The sequence below is a fragment of the Protopterus annectens genome, chromosome 5.part0 (genome assembly GCF_019279795.1).
Source record: "Protopterus annectens isolate FY-2018-M chromosome 5.part0, PAN1.0, whole genome shotgun sequence".
Taxonomy (NCBI): Eukaryota; Metazoa; Chordata; order Ceratodontiformes; family Protopteridae; genus Protopterus; species Protopterus annectens.
In genome coordinates this window covers 951,064,943-951,077,802 of record NC_056735.1, presented here as the reverse complement: position 1 = coordinate 951,077,802, position 12,860 = coordinate 951,064,943, and the positions used below count along the sequence as shown (strand labels likewise).

General features: G+C 41.5%; 1 protein-coding gene across 1 annotated transcript in view; it reads left to right on the top strand.

Moving 5' to 3' along the window:
- Positions 1–12,860, top strand: part of RDX (radixin) — a 1,792,353-nt gene that overhangs the window by 1,774,023 nt on the left and 5,470 nt on the right. The window lies entirely within an intron of this gene.

Sequence of the window (12,860 nt, the reverse complement as noted above, 5' to 3'; positions counted from 1 at the left end):
CCTTTAGTTTTATACACAGGTCATGCATATTTTTGTCAACCAGAGGAGAAGTTGTGGATAGCAATTAATAAAGCACAGAAGGATTTTATCTGGGAGGGGAAGACTGCAATAGTCAAGTAGGATAAGCTGATTCTTCCAATAGAACAATGTGGTTTGGGATTACCTGGTTTGAAGGGGTATTTCAGAGCTATGCAGTTAAGGCTGCTATACATAGCAAAAGCAAAAAGCTGTAATTCAAAGTGGAAAGAGATGATAATGAAACAGAAGGGGAAGCTCAAGAAACAAGAAGAGACTAGGATTTTGGATGCAAATCATTAAGGAGAATAACAGTTACCATTCAGAATATTATATTGATAAAGTAGTAGAAAGTATTTTAAGAACTAAGCCAGCATGGGAATGAAGAGAGGAGATTCTGCAGATATGGATGACTGCAATTAGGGATACAGACAATAGGCAAGAGGGGCTGGAATTTATTGGAAAAGACTGGGAAAGGAACCAATATATTTCGATCAAATAATTAGAGAGTGAAAGGTAATAGAATGGGAAGAGTCTAAGAATTTATTTGCACTGCAGACTAAAGATTGCTGCCCTTTAAAGGATTGATATCGGAGTATAGGCAAAGAAAAAGAAATAGGGGGATCCTTAGTGAAAGACCAGCACTGGTAGAGTTTTTAGTAGAATCTAGAATAGAAGCCTCTGTTAAAAAGGGGATAATTGGTAGAGCATATAAAATATTACATAACTGTAAGAATTAATCATAGCAGATTGGAAAGGATTACAAATAGAATTTGGATAAGCAATTCACAAAGAAACAGTGGAGGATATATGTATATCTCCCAAATATGCAACTAAGTCTAGAAGATTTAGAATGTTTGCTTGGAAGGTTTTGCCTAGATATTTTTATACTCCAGATAGACTCCAAATAAATTTTCCTCTGGTAGATGGCAGATGGTGGGTATGTGATAGGGAAGAAAGAGGTAATTAGGAACATACTGTCTGGGAGTGTAATGAGTTGGCAGATTTTAAAAATTATAAATGAATAAAGTTAACCCAGTCACCAAAACAATAACAACCTTGAAATTAGACAGTATGATGACCCAGAAGGTAAAACAATAAAGCATAGACCGAAGCTGCCACAGGAAACACAGGTTTAATCCACAAGCCACAAACAGTTCACATAAATGCTTCCAAATACACAGTACGTTTTCGTTTATCCTACTTCATCAGATGTGGGCTGTTTCCAAAGCTAACACCTTTCATAAAGCACATTATTTCAATTAACAAATCACCTTTGCTGAGCAATCAACTTGTAATTAAAAAAAAAGTGCTTTTGTGCTTTTAACCTGATGTTAACATTTTATGTTTAACATGATAAAAATTTAAAGATGCGTGTCAATACATTACTAAATCACATAATCTTATTATAAATAACCCTTCACTTTTAAAACTGTGTTCAATCAGGTTAAAAGCACAAAAACACTTTTTTTAATTACAAATTGATTGCTCAGCAAAGGTGATTTGTTAATTGAAATAATGTGCTTTATAAAAGGTGTTAGCCTTGGAAACAGCCCATATCTGATGAAGTAGGAGAAACAAAAACGTACTGTGTATTTGGAGGCGTTTATGTGAACTGTTTGTGGCTTGTGGATTAAACTTGTGTTTCCTGTGGCAGCATCGTTCTATGCTTTATTGTTTTACCTTCTGGGTCATCATACTAATTTCAAGATTTAAAAAATTCCCTGCAGACAAACTCTTATCAAATCTGAGTATTCAAATTGGTATAACCAAGGAAATTATTATTTCAGCTATGATTGAGAATCTGAGTTGCCTAGAACATAGTAAGGCCTTGCTAAGTCTAATTATGGTGGCTGCCAAAAAAAAGCAGTTACTAGAAAATGGAAATCAGAGTCTAAACCAACTGTACCAGAAGTAGTGACTATAGTAACAGAGATAAAAACAACTGGAAATGGGAGAAGAGGGTAGAAGCAAATTACATAAAAAAATGAGGATTATGGGAACAGTATATACAAAATACATTTTGGAGGAGGAATGTGGTTTAAAACAAGGCAAGATTTGAAAGAGCTACGTAATGTTTGACTGACAGTGACTGGACAGATTATAAGTGATGTATAATGTTTGCAACTAAAAATGTCATTATGGTTTGTTTTCATTTATATAAGTATATGATTGCCTGTGTCATAAGTGATAATTTAATAAAGATGTTTTTTCTTAAAAAAAAAAAAAAAGAGAGAGAGAGAGACCTGGATTCACATTGGCTCTATTGTTTGGGAGAAAAGTATGACTTGAATCAGACGAGATTCTGATAGGTAAGAATCCACTCCCATCCATAGGTCTTTGCAGGAGCAACATAAGAAGCCCAGAGAAATGGAGGGCACGCTTCAGTCAAGCCTTTCATAAGGTAAGCCCTTTAATGTAATGGTCTTCCAAGTTCTGCATACATTGAACTCAACCTTGGGCCTCGTCTTCTATGTTCTTGGGTTTAGTCTCAGAACTAGGTTAAATTAGTGTTATGTTGGTAAGGATGATTTACTTGTTCTTTTATTAAACTGAAATGTACCCTAAGAATCTAGAGCACCTGATGGAAGATTTTGGTATCAGAACTGTGGACAAAAACCCAAGAATTCAAAAACAGTCTCTGGATACAATGACAGTGCTATGCCCATTGTATGCCCTGACTAAAAATTTGCCGCAAGGTTGCTACAGTTTAGGAGAAAGTAATTTTTCCCCCATTGTATTGCCCATCATTGGCAACTTAAGATTCAGTATTCTGAGCTGTTTGACCACTTGGACTTCACTGGATGTTCATATTGATCACTGCTGTAGTAGCCTATGCTGTATGGGTTATATCCTGCAAGGATGTAAAAGCTGGCTAGCTTCCAAAACACACCCAAACCATTAGCTTGTGCTGAATTGACTAAAAAGATAAGTTTGGGTACCAAGCCCATCAGAGCTTTCCTGCTGTCGAAGATTGACCATCAGCTTGTGCTGTTCCTTTACTGGGCAGATGTTTCTTTCAGGGAAAAATGGTCTATTTAATAAAATTGTTCGTGTGATAACACTTTCCTGACTTTGTGCTTTAATAGATTATCATGGGTCTGTCTTGTACTTTCAAAAGGGAGAGCACTTTTTTCCTATCTGTCTAAAAGTTGTATAAAGTATTTAAATAACATTTTTTCTGCAGAGAAATTGTGTATGTTTTATGTTTTGAGGCTGGCAGAGTGTTTTTAAATTGCTTTTTACTGTTTTCCTTTTTAAAAAAAAGTCCATTTTAAAGACTTCAGGTGTTCACCAGCTCCTTGATGTTCTTCATCTCACATTGCTGCAGTCCTTACACTTGGGTAGTCCGCTGTCCTCGGTCGGCCCGAATATCAAAGTATAAGGCTGACGTCGGTCAAGGCGCATTTGACTGACATCAGGACGTCAGGGTACAAATGCGCATGACCGACGTCATATCCTCAGTCTTTTTTGCCGCATGGTCCGATGCAGAAGCAGCGTTGCAAGTGCCGGTTGGCGTTCTGAAATTGTTCGATTTCGGAGTTTCAGATCGAGTCAAAGTTGGCTAAGTACCCCGTTGGGGAATATTTTAGTTTTTCTTGCCTCAGTGGTTTACCGGATGTCAGAAAAAGTGAATAATTGTATTTCTTGTGGGAAACAGATACCGCATAGAGACTACCATACTTTGTGTATTCCTTGTTTAGGGCCTGAGCACGACGTTGTTGGGTGTCGCTCTTGTGCTAGATTCAATAAGCGCACTATTAAGAGAAGATTAGATTGTGCCAGGTTAGTCTTCGGGAAGCGGTGCAATTATAAAATGCCGTCGGATGCTCCGACGCCCGCTTCTTCGAAGAAGCACAAGGACAAAGCAGTTAAACCTAGGCTAGAGGAACCGTCAGTACCGGACGCCGGTTCTTTGGAGGTGTCGGTGGAGCCGGTGGTTCCACCGGAGGTTTCTTTGGGATCCCAGGGAGAGACTGTTATTGCAGGATGTGGCCTCTCAGGAGGCAGGCCAGGCTGATGGGGCTTCTCAGGTTACTATACTCCCCTCCCTGCCTAGGGTGGTTAGGCCCTCTCCTTCTGTTTCCAAGGCTTCTCCCAGGGGCAGGCCAGGTGGGGTTCTATGCCCCCTCCTGATAAGAGACCTAGGGTGGAGCCTGAGCTAGGGAGTTTTGAGCAGGCTTCAGATATTTCAGAGTCTTCGGCTGAAGACTTGCAGGAGTACTCTCCTTATTCTGATTCTGATGTGGATGATTCTACTCCTTCTGCTTCTCCTCCTGAGGATTTTTCTTTTTCAGAAACTCTTCATTCCATGAGGGAGCATTTTAAGTGGGAAGGTCAGGACTTCTCTGATTCCAGGAAAAGGCTTAGGGAATTTTTGTTTTTACCCCAGCATAGGCCTTTGGCTATACCTCCTGTTTTGGATGTAGTGGAAGATGTTTTTACAGAGGCTTCTCTTAATCCTGATTCTTTGCCTCCTGCTCCTGTTAAACCGGATAGGTATTACAGGGTGCCTGAAGCTCATAAGTATCTTTTAAGAGTCCTAGGGCAGACCCAGAAACTGTTAGCCAGGGGCCTAAAGGTGTTAAGGCTTCTGTTGTAAAGAATCCGGTTCCTGCAGACAAAGAGGCCAGGGCCTTGGATAGATGGGGAAAGAAAGTTTATACTTCTTCCACTCTTGCTATGAGGGCTTTGAATTGCCAGTTCCACATGTTGAAATACCAAAACTATCTCCTTTCACAATTGAAGTCTAAGGTTGATGCTCTGGCAGAAGGTATTGATTGTAAAGAGTTGCAAGATTTAGTACATGTTTCTGAACAGGTGGGTAAGCATTCTTTGCAATGTGGTTTTGATGCTGTACAGGCCTCGTCTAGGGTGGCTGCCACTGGGTCAGTTCTTCGCAGGCACGCCTGGCTGAGGGATCAAAATTTATCTGAACATGTTAAAACAAGGATTTTAGATGCTCCTTTACAATCTGACGTGTTGTTTGGTCCTCCTGTTGAGGCAGTTTTAAAGAAAATGGAAGACAAGGCTAAGTCTATGCAGACTGTTAAAGATTTTTTGCAGGTCCAGCCTCCAAAGTTTAGTAGAAATTGACCTACTAAGGGGTGGACGTATCCTTCTTATGATTCCCAGTCTAGGGGTAGATCTAGACGTGGTAGGGGTAGAGCTCAGGGCTCTTTCAGGCCTAGAACAGGAGTTCTCCTGCACAGTCTTCGGGTGAGGGCAGGGGTCAGTCCTTTCGTAAACAGACCCAATGACCTACCTTTTCAGCTGCCAGAGCCTTCTCGTCTGGCAGCACCTTTGGGAGGAAGGTTGGCACTTTTCAAAGAAAATTGGAGTTTAATTACCCAAGACAGATGGGTATTGGATATCATACACCACGGTTACAGGTTTTATTTCCATACCTTGCCTCCTTTCAAAGGCATGCCAGACGTTCCTCCTCAACAAAGAATAGAGGCTCACAAGCAAGTTTCTCTGTTACTCCAAATAGGGGCCATACAGCCGGTCCCTATGCCAGAAGTGGGCCTAGGATTTTATTCTCGCCTGTTCCTAGTACCAAAGAAGGGGAACACGTGGAGACCAATTTTGGATTTATCTACCCTCAACACTTATCTGGACATTCCCAAGGTCAAAATGTTGACGTTACAGCAGCTTTTACCTCTGCTGGGCAAAGATCATTGGATGGTAACTTTGGATCTCAAGGAGGCTTACCTTCATGTTCCTATCAGACTAAGTTGCAGGAAGTATCTGCGTTTTCGAGCTGGGACTTCTCACTATCAGTTCTCTGCATTGCCCTTTGGCTTATCTACTGCGCCCAGAGTGTTCACGAAAGTTCTGGCTCCAGTGATAGCTTTCTTCAGGCTAAAAGGAATACAGATCTATCCTTATTTGGACGACTGCCTGATTCTGGCTCAAGGAAGGAAGAGCTTCTTCATCATTTGGAATATGTGATAGCAGTGCTAAGATGCCTGGGGTATTCTGTGAACGAAATAAAGTCCAGTCTAGTACCCTCTCAGGACATGTGCTTTCTGGGTGTGAGACTGAATACAGCATCCCAGATGGCCTTTTAACCCCGGACAAACAAAAGAGTCTATCCCTTTACTTCCATCAACTATCTCATCAGTCCGGGCTGACTGCAAGGACAGTCCTTCAAGCCTTAGGGTTCATGGCATCTTGTATTCTGGTGCTTCCCAATGCCAAACTGCATATGAGGAAGCTGCAATGGTATCTCAAAAATGTATGGACACAGCACTGCCAAGATCTGGACACTGTCATTCAAATAATACCTTGCATTCAAAAGGAATTGTTGTGGTGGGCTCAGGAATGTCACCTAAACAAGGGACTCTCTGTGACCCGGCCAGAGGCGAGTCAGATTTTAACGACAGATGCCTCAGACAAAGCTTGGGTAGCTCATCTAAATGGAAAGTGGATACAAGACAAGTGGCCTGCCAGACTACAACATCTACATATCAACCTGAAGGAGATGTTAGCAGTCCAGTTTGCATTAATAGCTTTCAAGGATTTACTTCTTCCAGGGCAGGTGTTGATTCTAACAGACAACACAACTGTCATGTGGTACATCAACAAGCAAGGGGGAACGATTCTTATCCTCTATGCAGGCAAGCAATGATTTTGTGGGAGACTGCTCTCAGTTTACAGCTCAATCTTCAGGCAAGGTTTCTGCCAGGAGCACAGAACTCCTTAGCAGATGTGTTGAGCAGGCAATTATGGATCCCCACGAGTGGAAATTGGATCCTCATGTATTTCAGAAATTGACAGTGTCATGGGGAACTCCAGACATAGATCTGTTCGCTTCTCCACTAAACCATCAGCTGCCAAAGTTTTGCACAAAAGGTTTCATCCCACAGCTTGGAAAGTGGATGCTCTTTCTTTCAATTGGAGCAATCTTCATGTGTATGCCTTTCCACCTCTGCCTCTCCTCCCAAAGGTACTTCTAAAGGTCAGACAGGACAAGCCAAGGATGATTTTAATAGCTCCAGATTGGCCTCGACAGCACTGGTACCCATTACTGAGAAGTCTGGTACGGAAGCCTCCATGGCCTTTGCCTTGATTCCACACCTGTTGTCACAGGAGGACAGCCATTTGCTCAATGTCAAACTTCACTCTCTTCACCTAACAGCCTGGCATATTCTGTTTTGAACCATAGAAGGTCTCAACTTCCACAACAAGTTTTGAATGTGATTTTGGAAGCTAGAAGGCCTAGTACAAGGAAAGTGTACGCAGATAAATGGAAGAGATTTTTATTTTGGAGTGCAGCAAAAGATTTTGATGTTTCTGAGCCTAATTTGAGTGTGGCTCTTCAATATCTTACTGAGTTACTGGACAAAGGTTTGTCTTTCTCTTCTATTAAGGTTCATGCTGCAGCAATTTCGCTCACTATGATTGTGACCCACCATTGTTTTCTCATCCTTTGTTCAAGCAATTTCTTAGAGGGGCAAAGAATATAAGACCCCACGAAGAGCTCCTACTCCTGCTTGGGATCTCAATTTTGTGTTGGAGAAACTCACTCTACAACCTTTTGAGCCTGCAGCTACTTCTGAGTTGAAATATTTATCATGGAAGACTGCTTTTTTGTTGGCAATTACCTCTGCAAGAAGGGTTTCTGAATTGCAGGCCCTTATGGCGGTTGAGCCTTTCTTAATTTTCCATAAGGATAGGGTATCTTCGTACTAATCCTTCCTTTATGCCTAAAGTGGTTTCTAGTGTGGCTTTAAACCAGACTATTCATTTGCCTACTTTTTATGCAAATCCCCAAAATAAAGGGAAAAGATTTTGCACACTTTAGATGTACACAGGCAGTTGCGATATTATTTGGACAGAACTAAAGGGTTCAGGCAGTCTCAGCAGTTATTTGTTTCTTTTGCTTTGAGTTCTCAGGGCAAGCCTGTGTCAAAACAAACTATTTCTAAGTGGATTGGGTTTTGCATTGCTTTCTGTTATTCCCATCATGGCAAGGAGATTCCAGCGGGATTAGGCCTCATTCCACTAGAGCTACTGCCACTTGACAGCTTTTTGAGGGGGGTGGCAACAAAGGATATTTTGGAGGCAGCTACTTGGAGTTCAGTGCATACTTTCTCTAGGCATTATCACCTGCCACTTTACTCTAAATCCAGGGCTGGTTTTGCCACTGCTGTTTTGCAGGGCATTTTGGCAGCTCCTGTTTCCTTATAGTTTGGCCATCCTCCCATACCTCTGCTTTGGGATTCTACCCGAGTGTAAGGACTGCAGCAATGTGAGATGAAGAACATAGTACAGTTTTGTACCTACCATAAATGTAGATGTTCGAAGATCCACATTGCTGCACTCCAATTTACCCTCCCTCCTTCCCCTCTGTAGTTAGAGGTGGTTGTGTGGGTTGAGTTGTACATATTGTGTATATAGTGTATATTTTGTACATATAATTAGGGCAAGGGTGCTTGGATGTTTGTTTGCTGTCTTTTGGTTTTGACCTTTATTTTTAGGGTCTTCTGACATCTGGGGCAAGAAAAGACTGAGGATATGACGTCGGTCATGCGCATTTGTACCCTGACGTCCTGATGTCAGTCAAATGCGCCTTGACCGACGTCAGCCTTATACTTTGATATTCGGGCCGACCGAGGACAGCGGACTACCCAAGTGTAAGGACTGCAGCAATGTGGATCTTCGAACACCTACATTTATGGTAGGTACAAAACTGTACTTTTTCCCTCGGAAGAAGGCACCATTTGAGATAATTTTTTTTTTTTTTTTTTTTTTTTTAAGCAAACTGCCTTTACCAGCACAGCAGACTAGCAATTTGCCTCATCCACAGGTAGGTGACTCTGCTCTGACCATTAGTTGTACCTCAGATCACACACATTTTACCCCAGATCCCTCTGATGTAGCACCTACAGCCACTGTGGACTGTGGTAGCCATGTCCTCTGCAGCAGCTAGAGTCCCCTCAGTAGGCAAGGGAGACCCACTCTTGTTGGTCCTGAGAGAGGGAACAGGGAAAAGTATCCCTGTTTTGTCAGAATGTTGTGCCCATCCCTGGAGAAGCTACTGTTGTTTCCCTTAACACCGTTTGCCTCATTTTCCCTTAACAGTAGTGGCCTCATTTTTCCTGTCAAAAAGAAACAGAAAACTAAACCTGTATCTATTCCTCCTCAAATGTCCTTGGGCAGGAATAACCTGTCATTTTAATTCAGGTTATTGATTTAGTTTATGGTAAAAGACAGAGAGAGAGAGACTTTTCCTGAAGAGTTTCAAGAGTTTGAATCTGGACAGGAAGAAAGGGGAGGGGGGCAAGTGCAGTTTTTTCTCCTTAGATTTCTGATTCAGGCTTGGAGAGCTCAGTTTCTGCTCCTCCCTGTGGAGGTTTGTTTCTCGGAGACTGTTTCCAGAATGGCCTAGTGTTTTCAGTGGGTGTACACTGAAGTTTATCAGTCCATCAGAAAATAATGCGAGTCGTTACAGAAGGAATTTCAGAACTTTCACCTATTCCTCCAGTTGTGTCCGCTGTAGAGGTTGTGCGTGTTAATACTTGCAGTTTTCCTTATGGTCAGCCAGCTATCCCTTAAAAGGCAGACAGAATGTATGAAGTTCCTCAGTTTTTAAGTTTTAAGTCTTTATACACCCTTTCTGAACATGTCCAGCAGCTATAGCTTTAGTCATACTGCTGCTAAACATTTAGTTAATCTTTCTGATAAAGATGGAAAGATTAAGTAATGGGCGAAAAGGGTATGCTTCTGCAAATTTGATTTTCAGAATTTTAAATTTTCAGGTTCAAGTTAAGGTTTGTTCTGACTTAATTGTGAAAGTATGAGGAATGGTTAGTCTGCAGTTTCTTCATGTGAAGAAAAAAATCTGCTTTAAATAATTTAGTTTCTTTCCTTACATGGGTCACAACTCATTGTATACAGTGTGTGTATCACTGATATTTCTAGGGCTATGGCCGCTAGTATTGTTTTGAGGTTTTCCTGGTTGTGTTATGTGAACCTCCTAGATGATAAAAATTAGATTTTAAATTCTCCTTCAGATAGAGATTTAGGTTTTGGCCCCTCTGCTGCAGAGGGTGATCAAAAAAGTGTGATGAAAGGGGTAAGTTGATAGGGACTGTCTTAAGATTTTCAGTCCTCTTTTTCCAAATTTTCTAAAAGATTTTCTAACCTATAATTCAGATTTGGCAAAAAACAAGCTAAACAGTCCCAACAAAATGCAAATAAACAGACATGAAGACATGACAGGGTGGTTCCAAAAAGAATTCACGGACTCCCCAAAACCAAGTACAGTCCTACAAGTCAAAGTGACTGTTTAAGGGACCTTACCCCCCGACTCCCACCCCATTCCACCCTGGCAGTCCCTTTTCCCTTCCAGAAAGTTTGAATATCCATGTTTCTTTTTGGTAACAGATAGTTTGACAAATATATTCTGAAGATTATTTGTCAAGGTTGCAGATCGCAGTGGGAGGAAATTCCTCCTTTCCAGCAGATAATCCTTCATCCACTTGACTAGACTCTTCTTTTCCACCTGTCCATCTCATGCTGTTTCAGGGAGTGATAGAGCCATTTCCTCCTGTTCAGGGATATTTTTAATGCCAAAGAAAGAACACAGTTGGAGACCAGTTCTGGATCTTTCTTTCCTAAACTTGTGTGTGACAACACCCAAATTAAAAATGCTGTCACTTCACAGCTTTGTCACCTCCTAGTAAATGTAGATTTAAAAGATGCTTATCATGTCCCTATTCATCCAGCCTTTAGGCATCTGGATCACATTATCAGTTCTCTGCTTTACCCTTTCGACTATATCCACTGCATCATGAATGTTCACAAAGTCTCTATAGCGCATTGCAGGCTTGCAAGGTGCCCACATTTTTCCATATTTAGATGACTTGCTTATCTTTGCAGAGTCTTTTTCAAAGTGTCAGGAATCTCTCACTTGGGTGAGAGATCTCTTACGCAAGCTGGAATTCCATGAGAACAATCAAAGTCTTTTTTGACTCCTCCTCACAGGATTATGTTCCTGTGGTGTCAGCTAGACACCTGAGCTCAAAGAGTTTTTCTTCCACAGGAAAAATAGATCAGTATCTTGATCTGTTTCTAAGGCTTTTCTCTCAGACTTTGGTCACTGTGAGGGAATACCTCAGGATTTAGGTTCTCATGGCATCTCTGATTCTTATGATACCCCTGGCAAGACTCCACGTGAGAAAGATATAACGGTATCTGAAGTCTCTCTGGTCCCAGCACCAATATCCTTTGTCTTTTCAGTTTCCAGTGTTGGGGTCTCTCAGAAGAGAAATCACTTGCTGGAGTTGGCAGATATCCTCAAACCTAGGTCTCCCAGTCTCCTTCCCTTTTCCGAAGTAGTCAGTCACCACAGACACCTCAAACATTGTTTGGTGAGCATTTTCAGGAGGGATAAAAGTACAAGGTGTGTGAAACATCGAAGACGGACATGAGTACATAAATGTAAAAGAGATGCTTGCCCTAATCAAGATATTCAAATCTCTGAATCATCTTTGGTCTCTGGGACCCCCTGAAGTTTTTACAAGGCAGTACCACAATCATGTGGTATATCAGTAAGCAAGAAGGAGCCAGGTCACACACCCCTTTGCAGACTAGCCATGTTAGCTTGGGATATAGGTTCATAGCACAGTGTCACTCTACAGGCATTCTACATTCCTTCAGAGCAAAACTGTTTGGCAGACGAGCTGAGAAAGGACGAGCAAACCTTCAAGAATGGAAACAGTTCAGGGGGTCTTCCAAAGTTTGATATTCTGTGGGGAGTTCCTCAAGTAGACCCATTTGCCTCTTCCCTGATCAATCAGCTAGCAAGATTCTGCTTCAGGATTACTTCCTTCTGGCCAAAGCAACAGTGGTTCTTCCATTCTTTTGAAAATAGCCAGGGGGCAATTACCATAATTTTCTTACAGATTGGATCTACTCACACAAGATCAAGGGTGTTCAATATACTGCAACCCCAGTCAACTTCAGCTGACTACCTGGATGGTAGGGTCTTAATGCCCTTTAGGCACCTGTTTACTGAGGATGTGCAGTACGTACTAATGGAGACAGGGAAGCCTGATACTAGAAATTTGTATATTAGCAAGTGGAAAAGGTTTTCTAGTTGGTGCCAACAACATACCCTGCACCCATTCAGGGCTGTTTATCTGGTTTTGCAGTATTTGAATGAGTTGCTATACTATACCCTTTCTTACTTCTTCATCAAGGTGCATTTATTGGCCATTTCAGCATGTTTGCCCATGGATCCTCCTCTTTAATGCATTATGATGTTAAATTGTTTTTGAAAGGGGTTTTGCATAAGAGGCCTCCTAGAAAACCAATGGCCCCTCCTTAGAATCTTAATTTTGTGTTAAGAGAAGCTGACACTTGCTCCATTTCAACCTGTTAACCTGGCTGACTTGAGATTCTTAACGACGAAAGCCGTTTTACTGATTCCTCAGACCTCTGCAAGAAGAGTATCTGAGTTGCAAGCTGTTACGGTGAGTCAACCCTACCTCATTTTCCACAGGGTTAGGGTTTCTTTGAGAATTAATCCTTCTTGTATGCCTAAAGTGGTGTCTGACTTTACTTTAAGCCAAACTGTCCATCTCCTTTCCTGAATCTAAAAATGACAAAGTATACAGCATACCTTGGATGACCACATACAACTTGAGTGCTGTCTTGATGGAACTAAATTTTTCAGATCTTCATATCACTTGTTTGTTTTGAAAGTAAGAGGTGACAACCTGTGTCAAAGTAGATTATTCCCAAGTGGTTGTCTAAGACTACCTTTTGTAGGCTGAAGCCCCACTCTACCAGGGACTTGGCTTTATCTATGGCTTTTTGCAAAGAGATGGATT